Here is a 12,732-nt window from a genome sequence, read left to right on the forward strand (position 1 = left end):
TTCGTCAAGACACATGTAACAATTGTAATTCCCACAGAGATACCTAAAAGGATATAAGGCCTAAGCAACATGTCCTATATGGACTGGCTCAAAGCCCTGTAACTACACTTGGTATTCTACAGACTGTTAGAGGTGACCTGGTCTGACATATAAGGCATCCTCTGACCCAATACTGATGACTTTATTGCACACCAGCAAATAAAATGCCATCATAAATACTCTATCTAGGAATCTAAACCTCTTTTCTATAATCAACAGAATGGTTTGGAGGGACAGGTATATCTCGCAGAGGATACCGCTGCTCTGGAATAGATTCCTCATCCACATAAAACAAAGTTCATCCCTGCCCATTATTAACTTGGATCTATGAAATGGAAACAGAAAATTTATCCCAGAACACCCCCAGTATTACTTATGGCCAGAGATAGCTCATAGGTTTATGGGTTCTTAGTAGGCTAACTGCCCTTGTGGGCCATTTTAAGCCTACCAAATTACTCCATGTGAGAATCAAACCCTGCACCTTATATATTTAAGGTAAGCACCTTAACCAGTATGCCACCCTTCCACCCTCCTAAATGTTTCATCCCATACATGGGTCCCCTCAGATTCTCATTAGGGTTAATATATAAACATCATCTATGGGATGGGTAAAGCCAATCTATAACCAAATAGGATAGGTTGTTTCAAGCAGAAAAAGGGAAACTGGCCAGGCTTAAAATGGCCCCCAAGGGCAGCTAGCCTAGCACTTACCTGTGAAGCTATGAATTCATAAAGCAGAACCTAGCAAATTAAACCTAGTTAAAGGAAATCAGATATGTGCCAATACATACAATTTGCCATCCTGTCTGCAGTAGTTATAAAATGTAAGGAAATTCATTTTGTTTACTCTAGTGAAATAAACAAAACATATTTTAGATGCAAACTGCTCTGTATCATGCTTTGTTACTTTAGTGTACAAGTGATACTCAGATGAAACACTTCAATCCTTTAAACAAGACCTATTACAGGTTAAGTTGACATATACAGATATCCCTGGTTTTAAGAGGTGTCCTTGATTGTATCTTAGAATTTTCATCCATCTTTTGTGAAGTCTAATGATCCGTGAGGTAAAGTGGTTGGCAGTACAGTGAACAGGTAGATCCAAACATGCATAAATCAAAATGATGAAAGAATGAAGGATTTTAAGTGGAGAGTCTCTACCGTTAAAATCTGATTTAGACTTTTTATTCTACCCCCATCCAAAACAGAGTTGACTTTGTTCCCAAATCCTAACATAAAAGACTGAAGGCTAATGTTAAGCAGTTGACATATTTCCAAGGTTTCTTCTGAACTCAGGGATGAGCACTTCCAGGAGTGCAGAATCTTTTGTGAATGAACATAGACATGTGATGACTGTTAACAGTCACAAAAAGCTTTCCTATCTTTAGCTAAAGCCAGCTGGAAACAATCTAGTCTTGACTAATCTAGCTTTACTTTTTTTCTGAAATTTAAAACAAAAGGTGGTATTTAAAAACAAGTAGCAGTGTGAAAAGACGTACTCAACAAAATCAGGTATTTTTTAAAAAACTTTCCCAGTTTTATGGAATATGCAGTGAGAAGTGCATCTTCACTAAATGTTGCAGCACCATGTACAACTTTTAGTTTAAATGCAGATCTATTATTATCCCCTATTCCATGAAACATGGAAAATTAAAAAAACAATGTCAAACAGTAGCACATGATGAGTTCTACTCATCTATAAACATACCCTTCACAAAGTCCTGCCTAAATATCATGAGATTCAGCTTTATTATGTTATAATACAACTGACAAACATTTAATAATGTAATGTAATCCATAAATAATAAAACAAAAGTACAGAATCCCACAGCTCTCAACCTCTTATTATCACAATCGAACAGACTCAAAAACAATTAGTGATAAAGGTCGCAAAGCAGATAACATTTGAAAATATTAGTAATACTGATTTTAAAAGTTGATAGAATAAGCAGTTTGATCAATATGCATTTTTGAAACTAAATTGCATTTAATTTTCCTGGTGCAGAAGGACCAGGCTCATACCTGTTCCAAGTTTGGAGGACTGTTCATATTCTCTGGCCTGATTTAAGATGCGTCTATTTTTGGAGGTACGTCCATATTTTCTGTCTTGATTTACCCCTTCACACACTTAATTCTGAATCCCCCTCAGCACATGTAATTTTTGAAGCTGTCTAGCATACAGAAACTCATATTACATGGTCAATATAGTACTTGCAACAGTTTAAAGAAGACAGACATCTTAAACCTCCCATTTTCTGAAGCAAAAATAAATGATATTGTGTAGAAGAATTATTTTTCAATACAGTACATTAAGTTTACAGATTTTACAGTCTTTTTTGAAAATGTGCTTATATTTTTTCCATCATTTTGTTACTTTGTTTTTAATTGTGTCTGTGAGTACTATCCCACATCTTACTGGAAGCAGGAACTAAACTGTGCTGTTTAGTAATTTTATAATAATCAGATATCTAGATTTTTAGTTGGATGTTCCTATTTTAACATCTCCTGGTTAAGAGGTGTGAGAAGGAGATAATAAGGCTATGCAGTCTGCCCTTGTAAGGACATTAACATTCTACCTGACCCTTCTCTCTACTTTTCCCCTTAACCTATTTCCTCATATCCCATGCCTGCTTGAATGCCTCTGTGGATTTCCTGTCCACTGCCCTTTCTTGTATTTAATTTAACAGGTCAACCTTGCCTGTGAAAACATTGCATTTGAACCAGAAGGAAGCAGTAAGTTCCAACAACCTTTTTTAAGAATCTCCTGACACACTCACTCCCTGACATGCCAGTTCAGAATAACCCCTCACTTCCCCGTGACAAGATCTTGTACACCAGTGTCAGTTTGCTGTCAGTTCAGAATAACCCCTCACTTCCCCATGACAAGATCTTGTACACCAGTGTCAGTTCGCTGTCAGTTCAGAATAACCCCACACTTCCCCGTGACAACATCTTGTACACCAGTGTCAGTTCGCTGTCAGTTCAGAATAACCCCTCACTTCCCCGTGACAAGATCTTGTACACCAGTGTCAGTTCACTGTCAGTTCAGAATAACCCCTCACTTCCCCATGACAAGATCTTGTACACCAGTGTCAGTTCGCTGTCAGTTCAGAATAACCCCTCACTTCCCCATGATAAGATCTTGTACACCAGTGTCAGTTTGCTGTCAGTTCAGAATAACCCCTCACTTCCCCGTGACAACATCGTGTACACCAGTGTCAGTTCACTGTCAGTTCAGAATAACCCCTCACTTCCCCATGACAACATCTTGTAGACCAGTGTCAGTTCACCTCCTTCTTCTAGTTTTAGTTGCGCAGAGCTTAACCTCCTGTAGCTCCTGTCAGTCATTTCCTTCCAACCAGGTGCATCTTTTTGCTAGCTTTTCTCCAAATTCCTTCCAGCAACCTAACAGGCATTTCCTCATATAAGGCCTCCACAAATTCATGCAGTATTCAAAGTGTTCCCTGTTCATAACATTGTAGAGTGAAAGCATTACCTGTTTACTTACGGCATCTATCCCCTTGAGAAAACACCGCAGCATTCTATCTACTACTTCCATGTCACGTCACTCTCTGCCTGCTGAGCCAGTCCAGGTATGATAAACAGTATCACGTCCATTTCCTTCCCCACTATCATCAGGGTCACTCGTCCCGACTGAAACTTTAACCAGGGTTTTTGTGGTCCAAGTGCAGGACTTTCCATGTGTTTTCATTGACCTTAATTGCCACTGTTTGGTCCATCTATTCAGCCTTTGGAAATCCTCACTAGACTGTCCTCCACTATTGCACCCATCTTTGTGTCATTAGCAAAGAAATAGTCCCAGGTGAGACTGGTGACTTCAAACAAGGGTTGCTGCAACTGAAAGAGTGGAGGTAAATAGCGTGGGATGGTGCTTTATTATGGCAGAGTTACAATTTTACATAAATAACTGGTGACACATTACTGTTCATGCTAAACAGTTTTCCAGAAGTATACTTACTCTTGTGGCCTTCAGCATTGTCATCCTCCAACAGCTGATTGAAAAACTGGTCCAATTGGGTGTTAGCACTCCTTTATGCAACTGGATTCTGGGCTTTCCTATTGATAGACCACAAAAGGCATGAGAAGGTAACAACATCTCAATGAGCATCATACTGAGCAATGGAGTACCTCAAGGATGTGTCCTGAGAGCCTGCTGTTCACAGTGCTCACACATGACTACATCACTAGGTACAACACATGCCACATTATTAAGTTTGCAGATAATACTGCAGTGGTGGGTCTCATCAGCAATGGCATCAAAAATGCCTACAGAGAGGAGGTGAACCAACTGACTGGCTGCTGTGACAAAAACAACCTGGCTGTCAATGTGAATAAAACAAAGGAGATAATAGCAGACTTCATGAAAAGACACAAGGCTCATTCACCACTCACAATCAACGGAGAAACAGTGGAGAGAATGAAGAGTACCAAGTAACTGGGGGTGCATTTTGTGGAAGACTTGTCTTGGTCAATAAACACTAATTGCACAGTCAAGAAGGCGCAACAATGTCTACACTTTCCAAAAATGCCAAAATGTCCAAAAAGTCCAAACTTGTAACCACAAAACTGGACCAGCTGCAGTAGTTGAACCTGTTTATTCACAATACAACAGGTACAAAAGAACTAAAAACGTTGCCAATAAAAACTTCAAGATATGTACTTCAAATGTTAAGCGCTTCTTCCCATAAAATATGGGACTTCATCAGAATAAACTGAACTAACATACCCAGCCATTTAAATACATCCTCCCCCACCCTTAATTGCATTCCAATATCCATCAATTAATGTTTAAAGGGATAAAACAAACTCTCATATATACTTCCTATAGAAGTTCAAAAACCCAAATGTGACAACAATTAAAAAAAATGAACTGAGCACAATATTACAATTGCAATTAATTTCTGTACATCCATAATATGTTAGTTGTGCATTGTATAGTTTATCCCATAATATTCCTTATTTTTAATACACTGGAAATGCTTACATTTTCATTAATACCTGGATAATATGTAGCATCCAATTGCAATTGCCATCTTAACTCACATAAATCCAGGAATAAATCCAGCATTTTTAGAAAACTTAAATAAAATTCAAATAAGTGAAGAAGTGATATTAGTCACTATTGATGTATGTAACTTCTCCGTGGTACCCCATGAGCTAGGTCTTAACTGGTTAGAGGTTCATCTATTTAAAACTGTAATTTATGATCAAGACCAAATTAATAAATACATTATCCTAATGGAAGTAGTCCTAAAAAATAATTTTATGTACTTTGAGGGCCAATACTACAGACAAGTCACGGGTGTGGCAATGGGGGCCGCATGTGCCCCCATTTTTGCAAATTATGTCATGTCATACTGGGAGCAAGAAAAAGTGATGATAAGTGAGTATTGGCAATTTACTGAGTACTACACCAGGTTTTGGATGATGTCTTTTTATTGTGGAAAGGGACAGAGGCCCAATTGAAAAGTTTCCTAGATTATATAAACTTGACAGGGGACTTTTTGAAGTTTACATATACTTACCGTAAAAATTGTAATTCATATTTGGATATGGACCTGAGAATTTGTGAAGGAATAAGTTTGTACTCTACGGTTTATAGGAAACTAACGTTTTCTAACTCCTACTTAGAATTTGGAAGCTGGCACCCGTACCATCAGAAAAAGTCCATTGTGAAGGGACAAATGGTTCGGGCAGCCAGGATGCTCACCAGGGATAGTGATTTTGTAATGGAAATAGAACATATTACAGGAATGTTTGTTAACAGAGGTTATCCTAAGACACTAAAAAAACAAAAGGAGGGTGTATATCAACCACTATAAGGGGGAAAAGAAAATGGAGGTTTAGTAATGTGGAAAAGAGAAAGTAGGAAGAGGGAAGGAGTAAGTTTCATTACAACCTATAATTTGTATTCACATTATATGGCTGAGAGTATAATAAACAACTGGGAAATTTCACAGTTTGATCAACTGGTGGGTTATAAGGTTGGTAAAGCACCTGTAATAGTGTAAAGGAGGGACAGATCCTTAAAAAATATATTGGAAGGCTCCCATAATAGTGGATATGGAAAGAGAAAGTTAGGAAACTGTAAATGTGGTATGTTCATAGGTTCATAGGTAGGTACTAGGCTATCGGCCTAAGGGCCTAAGTAAGCCTAGCCAACAAGGTTCCCTGGCTTACGCCACCCAAGAAAGTTATTTTCCTGTGCCCCTGTCGAGCAGAGCCACTGAAGTGATCCCCGGGGTATGTGCCCATATTGTCCCTATATTTTAGAGACAGAAGAAGTTTCCCTTTTTAAATGGAAAAAGAATATATATTTAAGGGACATTATAATTGGAATAGTACCAATGTGGTCTATATGGCTAAGTGCCATGGCTGTACTACATTTTATATAGGGAAAACCAGTAGACACTTAAGAGATAGGATGTATGAGTGTCTCATGCATATGAAAAAATGTAAAATGACTAATGCACTTAGTAGACATCAGAAGGAATTCCCTAATCACGAATTTAAGTTTTTTTGTTTTACAACAAATAATAAAAGATGCACAAGGGAAAATGCTGGATTTATGTGAGTTAAGATGGCAATTGCAGTTGGATGCTACATATTATCCAGGTATTCATGAAAATGTAAGCATTTCCAGTGTGTTAAAAATAAGGAATATTATGGGGTAAACTAAACAATGCATAATTAACAAATTATGGATGTACAGAAATTAATGGCAGTTGTAATTTTATGCTCAATTCATTTTATTCATTGGTGTCACATTTGGGTTTTTGAACTTCTATAGGAAGTATATATGAAAGTTTGTTTTATCCCTTTAAACATTTATTGATGGATATTGGAATGCAATTAATGATGGGGGAGGATGTATTTAAGTGGCTGGGTATGTTAGTTCAGTTTGTTCTGATGAAGTTCCATATTTTATGGGAAGAAGCTGCTTAACATTTGAAGTACATATCTTGAAGGTTTTATTAGAAATGTCTTTATTTCTTTATTGTATTGTGAATAAATTGGTTCAACTACTGCAGCTGGTCCAGTTTTGTGGTTACAAGTGTGTACACTTTCTCAAAAGTTTGAGGAGAGCAAAACTACCACCTTCACTTCTCATAACCTTCTACAGGGGTACCATCAAAAGCATCCTGACTAGTAATCTCTTGGTGTGGCATAGAAACTGCACAGTTTCAGATCGCAAATCCCTCTGGAGGGTGATAAAAGTGGTGGAGAGAATTATCAGGTCCACGCTCCCATCTATCCAGACTTACACTCTGCTCGGTGCCTCAGTAGAGCAATGAAAATATTCAAAGATTGCACTCATCCTGCCCATGGTCTGTTCTTGTGTTTGTATTCAGGCAGGAGATAGCATAGCTCGTGTTGCAAAACCACCAGATTTATTAAAAGTGTTTTTTACACAAGCCATCAGATTTCTGAACTCCAGTAATAACATATACCATGTTGGTCATCGAAGTCTGGAGATGCAATCTGAAGTAATTCACAGACATGTGCAATACATCTATGAAAGTACAGTCTTATACCTTTATGTGCAATATTAACAATGCCAAGTTAACATTCTGTGCAATATGCCAAGTTAGCATTCCATGCAATTTGAAAAGTGTCAGATTCTGATCTGGGCAATATATTATCTGTGCAATATTTTTGGGTACTGATGAAGACATGTAAGTGGAATAGTCTTGATGCATGTGATTGTACTAGTTACTGCACTGCAAAAATGTCTTACTGTTGTTATTGTTGGATTATTATTAGTTTATGTGTTATTGTTGGATTAATATTAGTATCAGTATATGTTGTCTGCACATTGAGTTCTAAGTAATGTAATTTCATTCAGTTGCACTGTTTTGCAGTCCAAATGACAATAAGTTCACTTTGACTTTACTCTTCAGAATGCATGCCAGAGCTACTCAGAGAAAATGAGTTTATTTCACATATATGAGGTAGTTGAATATGTACCACAGAACATTTTTTAGCTTTGATTACATGACATTACTTACTTGAGTACACGTGATGTAAACAGCTGGGGTCATTCACGTTTGTCCACAAACTGCCTCAGTACCTACCTTTTATAGTCACTCAACTAACTGTTAATTGACTGTATACACCTTAGATACCTGAATGTGATCAAACAAAAAATAATGGTCACAATACTGTATTTCACCTTGTTTAACAGAAAGGTACACAAGCCCAATAAATGATACTTTAATTGTGTTCAAAAGATAGTAAGAGTCATTCATTCCCAACCACACACTGTCTCTGCTGGAAACAAGATTTGCACATTCAATAAACTGGTCTCATTTTAGCTTACTATGGTTGCAGAACTGAGTTGCAGATTAATGATTTTTATAACTGTCTATTTTAAGATTTCTTGTATAATAAATGACCCTGTAAATAAGCATGTGTTCTACAAGTGTCCATGTATTTAAGGCTTTTTATTACAGTATCCCCTTTATACTGCTATGTTTTCTGTATAGTTTTACAAACCAATATTTAACATGTTCATAGGTTAGAACTAGGCTCTCTGCCCTTGTCGGCCATTTTAAAACAAGCCAATTTCCCTTTCAAAGATGAGAATCAAACCCTGCACTTACTTTGTGTCTCCCAGGTAAACACCTTACATACAATACCAACCCCCAACATTGCCTTGCTAACAATGAGTAACTTGCAAAAGTTACAAGTGTTTTCCCTTATTTTATGCCTTCTAAATTCCAGAGCACCATCATGACTCTATTACATTGAAAAGCACTTTTCAGAACTGTTATTATGCATCTTTTCTTCATCAAAGGTCATCTTAAAATGTCCCTGTCATATAATATTGAATAACTCCACGACAGTTTGGCTCTTGTCCTTCTCTCCATATACTGGCATATATATCATGCTAGGATATGTGTTACAAGGCAACTGAGCCCTCAAGAATGGCCAGGCCAGTCTTACTAATCATGAATTTATGAATGCCCATCCAGTTGTCCAGCTCCTTTTTAAAGGCAGACAATGCATTTAACTTGGAGTGGGGGTTTGTTAGAGAGAAGGGGTAGGTACTGCATAACAAAACTATCCCTCCTAATCATGTTAGCTTTTTTTGGAGAAGATGTAGATCTCTGACCCCAGAGTTAGCTGGACTGTTTTATTTATTAAAATACAAGAGTTCTTTGGCTACTTGATCCCTTATAGCCTTATAAATAAGGCAGAAATCATTCAAAGGAGTCTGTTTGAAACTGAATAGAGGGACAGAGCCTCCAGTCTTTCCAGGTAGTTCAGATATTTTAAGCCACTGACCATTTCAGTTCCAAATCTTTGAGGTCTTTCCAATTGATTTATCTGTTTAGTCCAGTACATCCCAAAAGGATGTTGTACATAGTGGTGGGTCTAATCAGTGTGGAGTACAAGTGAGGGCTTTGTTTGATCTGGAACAAATACCTTTTGCTATAAGCTGTGCAAGATAAAAGGATTTCCTAACCACAGTTGCAACTTGATGGTCAAATATCCACCCAAATACCCATGTCTGTCGCAACCTTTTCATTTTGAACTGGTGCATGATGTGTGCTATGACCACTTCATATCTTAAGACATTTTACAGTCCTAACTCCTTCAGTTCTTATATTAATTTGTTACATTAATTTATTAATCCATTCAACATCTGCCAGTTTTATACTATTCAGGGCTGCAAAAGTAGGCAAAGCCTGCCCTGGTACTCAGTGGTCATAAGGCAAATAACTAATCCTAGATGGGATGCATGTGCATATGGGATCATTGCACAATGGATGATAACATGAATGCATGTGAGTGTGTGCACAGATACAGACACACACACCAATGATCACCAGTTCAATAATGGCATGTTTTTGGGGAGGTGGGGAAAAACAAAGGCAGCTGGTAATGCCCTGAATACACAGGAAGGATATGCAGTGTCTCTACAAAGGGAACGTCAGGTGAGATTCAAAGCTAAACTAAGTGCTGTGAGGTATTTGTGCTAACAGCTGCATAACTGTACCACTGGTGATCATTCTTACATAAACAAGCACTGCACAATATCTATTACTATATATTGTACATGTTATGTTTATTTTCTAGGTTTTGTCCATTTCATTTTGGATGCAAAGTCAGTTAAATGGAATACATGCTTAGGTCTTCTGAAAGTTATTTGAAATAAAGAATAGATTGACTACGTACACTTAAATGAGCTGTTCTAATATTAACTTAATTAACAAAACATTTTCTTAAGATGTAAAGCAAATGAATAACATCTCCATACCTCTGCATTATGCAGTTTCATTTTTATTACAGATTTGTGTTAGCATAGTCAAAAATGTTTTGTTACATCTTTTTCTGCTATTCTTTAATTCTCTGTATTATCTAATGGCATTGTTTTTTATTAAACGTGTTTGCTTCATAGGTCTTTGTATTTTTTTTTTTGAGCTTATCACATCCTTGAAAAGTGTAAATTTCTCATTAATTATACGAAATGAAGGTGAAAAAATGTAACCAAGGCACACGTGTATAGTGTGAAAAGGGGGAAGTAGATGATATAAAGGAATTAATTAACAGCCAGAAGGCATGGATGAATGGATGGTAAGGCACTATTAGGTCAAACAAAGTCACAAAGAAAATAAAGATTAGGTGGGGCCTGTCTCCTTGTCTCCAGACAGAAGAGGAGTCATTTCAAGGCACAGAACATAACATGAGTTATTGACTGAAAGGGGAGGGAAAGGCAGAAGGAAGAAAAAAGGGGGATTCTTTATTAGTGACAGAGGAAGAAAGGAGGAAGGAAGAATGGTATGAAAGAAAAGCTGCAGACATTCAGGAAGATGATTAAAGAAATAAGGTAACAATAACAAAAGCAGAGCTTATGCCATTTTTATATGTCTGTTACTTAACATCTCAGGTAAAGCGAGGAAAAGGTGTTCAGTGTTTGCTGAAAAATAATATTACAGTGTAAAGGAGTTTATCAGAATTGTTAGCACACCATTCAGAATGTAGGTGAGAATGTAATTACAGAACAGCTGGAAAGGTTAAGCCACAACAAATGTTGAATTCAAACACATTACGGCGGCTGATGTACAAGTGTGTCATTACATTGTGTGGAGCAGAGAATAAAATACTTTATTTAGAAATTGCATGATTTGCTGCAGGCCAGAGTCAATAACTGACTTATGATAGCTAGTAACATTGTATCAAGGATGTGACAGGGCTACTCCTGAAGAGCTAATCAGGCTAATTATTGTCTGCTTTGTTGACATGACCAGCATGACATGAGGCTGCCAGAGGTAATAATGATGTTCCTGCGTAGTGAGCTTGTTCAGAGGTATGGATCCTAACACAATACGGCCAAATGCTCTGTAACACTCCAGGAACAGCAAGCATCACAAAAAAAGTGATCAGGTTATTAAAAAAGAATTACGACAAAGTGTACAGTGGTGCAACAGACCATAATGGATTGTGTGCTGAACCTTGTGAAACACTTTTTCTACGCTGCTGACGCTTGTTTACATGTAGTCACAGCTCAGTGGCTCCAAGTATAAACAATTTCATCACAGAGAATAAAGAAAACTGAACATTTTGTGTAAGATGTTACCATAGTTTAACATTCAGATGATGACTACCTTTCTTCCTACAAGCTACACATCCTATTGTCAATGGGTGGGATTTATAAACCCCTTAAGCACAGTAAAAGCCCTCTATTACATACAAACATCAAACAAAGGGTCTGAAAAAATAATTTAATCAGCCCCAGTTTGACTCAGGAGCACTGAGTGACTGCAAAAGTACAGTTAAAGTATATGTGGCAAGTGGAAGCATACAAAGTGCTTGTTGTTTGTGGCAAATGTGGCAGACTAAACCACTAAATGTTAACACACAAATCATCAAAGACATCAATGTGATCCTAATGTGAAAACCTTTGCCCTCCCAAGCCCACACATTGACTGCAACTGCCATCTATCTCCAACTCTCTTACCCGCATCAATACTGGCTGATACTTACTGCCCGCAGGCCCTAACAACAATCACTTCTCATACACACTTCACATAATAACAGTGATAACTTTCTTTCAGCTCAGTGCACAGCAAGCCCTCACCAGTTTGACAGCAGTTAGCACCATGGTAATCTTCTGTGCACCTCAGTGGTAGTATAGACTACCCTCTCTTCCTGTTAATTATCCTACCACCCATCACTTAACCAGCTATTCCACCAGGCTTATTAGATACCGATGCTACTTGTATCCATCACGTATCCTGGCTGTGTTTAAAATAATCTTCCTACCCCTTCTTCCAACCCTGTTGTGACAAGATCAACTTTATTACTCTCAGTCTCCTTCAGGTGGTAGTTAGAGCCCCTGCCTACCCCGCTGCCATCCTCTACTACCTCTTTTCCTCCTGGTCATGATGAGCTGCCTGCTTTTCCAAACCTGACAGCAATCGTAGCTGTGTGGTTGTTCCTCCTCCCATTCTGATATCAGTCAGTGTTGTCTGACCATCTCTTTCTCTAGTACCACTAGTGACAGAAGCCCACATCCTAATCCACCTGCCTTAGTAATAATCGTGTTCCACCTCCTGCAACCACATGCCTGTATCAAGTTGCTACATCTGTACCTACCCCTAACAGCATGGCACAGACTAGTCTAATTCTCAGATATTGTAATGTCCTTTTCTCAGAGCCCCTGAC

This window comes from Protopterus annectens, chromosome 14.part0 (assembly GCF_019279795.1).
Source record: "Protopterus annectens isolate FY-2018-M chromosome 14.part0, PAN1.0, whole genome shotgun sequence".
Classification (NCBI taxonomy): domain Eukaryota; kingdom Metazoa; phylum Chordata; order Ceratodontiformes; family Protopteridae; genus Protopterus; species Protopterus annectens.